Genomic DNA, 2,222 nt, shown 5'->3' on the forward strand with positions numbered 1-2,222 from the left:
GTAAAAAGGGAACACATTCGGTCATTTTTTAGAAAGAAGGATTATTATGCTTTGGCTTATATCCAATTGTCACTATTCCTATTTTGGCTTCTTTCTCTATATTTTAACAAGTAAATGCAAACATTCTTTTATTCATACGTGAGAAATTGGCAACCTTTTTGGAAGTACTGACGTGCAATGTTCTTTTAGTTGGCAACATATATGTGGCTTAGAGGTGGCAATAGAAAGTGGGACCTACTTTTGCCAATTTACAAGTTATTGACGTTTATACAAAAGGGTGGAAATGGCAACTTATTTTTTCCCAAGTAATGAAGACGGCAGCAGCTACCGACGATGTTTGATCTGTTAGGAAACTTCTTGTATTTAGCTTGCTAATATGAGCAGTTTTCTCTACTACTTTATATTGAAGAGCCCAACTCTTAACCTCTCTTCCTCTCTCACTCTTTCATCTTATTTTGGTTCTCTAGTTTGTAATACTTGGAATTTTCATCAACAAAGATCTCTCCCACTTGGAAATTTGGTTCAACACTATTCTTCTTCAAGTTTATGTTTCGGCACCGTCATATCTCTCGGCCAAGGATTCAATCATTGCGAAAAGACTAAGTGTTCTTTTATTTTTGTTCTTTCTTCCAAGAATTAGTTCAATGTATTTTTGTTTCAAATTCAATTAAAGTAGAGCTTTCTTTGTTTATTTAATGGCAATTCCAATTTCCCTGTCTATTTTCTTTGTTTCTTTTCCCTTCTTCATGTACAGCTAAACCCACGTACTTAGGGTTTAGATGAAACCATGGGGAAGGAGAAAGATGATTAATTATAATCAATGATATAAAATCACAATCATATATAAGGGTTTAGATTTGTTGGATCCCAATCACTCATGCCATTGGATTCCTTCCTTTCGTATGCCTAATTGTTGATGAACAAATATAAACGCTTATATAACTTTTGAAATTGGATAGTGTATATGATCAATTACTCATGGGCAATGACATCCATTGATCTTATTCCCCATTGACCGGATTTATCAAATACACTATCCAATACAAACATTGGTTTGATTAATGATCCAATCCCAACCCATGGTGGATTCTAATCCTAAGTACTCTTTTATATTGAATTAAGGTTTTTACACTATTCCAAATTACTTTTGCAATTTTTCAATTTACTTAAGCCCTTAGAATTTGGTTTTCTAATTAGATTAGAAAAGTACTTAATAAAGATCATTAGAATTTTGGTACACTTTGCCTAAATTATGATTTTCAAATCGCAATCTTATTTGTGTCCGATTCTTAGATTGTTTAGAATAAAAATTCATAGATATTGTTGGCTCCGAGGTACGTCCACGAAAATCCTGAGTAAATACCAGGCAACATATATCATAGTTTATATTCTAAGTGATACAAGAATAGGATGCACAAACAAGATCTCTCTTCCCTGAGTTAGACCCATGACTACACGCGATCCGTGCACTTGCGGTTATTTAATATTACAATCAAGTTTTTGGCGCCGTTGCGGGGGAAGAGAGTTGCATTAGAATCTTAATTATTCGAAGTGTTAGATTAGTAGTTATTGTTAGTTTAGTTATAACTTTGGTTTCTTGCCTATCCATCTCTCTTACTTGGTTTTCTTGTGTTTATGAGTGCAGATTGGGTGCAGAACTCGGCCAATCGACTAGAAAGAGGAAACCGGTTAGAGACGGCGGAAGACATCGCATCAAATCCAAATCAAGTAGTCATGGCGGAAGAACAAGAGCCGCCCAAGAGTTTGCACAATCGCTTCTATCCGGCCCGAACCGCGCAACCTTCTTGCATTAGATTGCCGATTGCATAGGGCAATAATTTTGAGCTAAAATCGCAATTTATCTCTTTGCTTCCTCATTTTCATGGCCTCCCTTCGGAGGATGCTTATTTATTTTTGCGTGAGTTTGAAGATGTATGTGCTTTGATTAAGTTGCAACAACTTACCGATGATGCGGTAAAGTTGCGGTTTATTACGTTTTCACTTAAGGATGGAGCCAAAAAGTGGTTCTATGGCTTACCAACAAACTCCATCACCACTTGGGAGGAGTTCGCCGTTGCGTTCCTAAAAAAGTTTTTTCCATTACATAAAACTAATAAGCTTAGGAACGATATTTTACAATTCAAACAAAAGCCATTAGAGTCATTTTCTAAGTTTATGGAGAGGTTCAAAGACCTACTCCAAGAGTGTCCTCACCATGGAAT

At 35.9% G+C, this 2,222-nt stretch overlaps 1 non-coding gene across 1 annotated transcript; it reads right to left on the reverse strand.

The window, feature by feature from the left end:
* Positions 1-2,115: 2,115 nt before the first annotated feature.
* On the reverse strand, positions 2,116-2,222 carry LOC143880518 (small nucleolar RNA R71). The gene has a single exon (XR_013251742.1). It is a non-coding gene; the product is annotated as a small nucleolar RNA R71 (small nucleolar RNA).

The sequence above is a fragment of the Tasmannia lanceolata genome, unplaced genomic scaffold (genome assembly GCF_043159265.1).
Source record: "Tasmannia lanceolata isolate RefF3 unplaced genomic scaffold, GAP_Taslan_0.1 ptg000006l, whole genome shotgun sequence".
In the NCBI taxonomy this organism is placed as follows: Eukaryota; Viridiplantae; Streptophyta; class Magnoliopsida; order Canellales; family Winteraceae; genus Tasmannia; species Tasmannia lanceolata.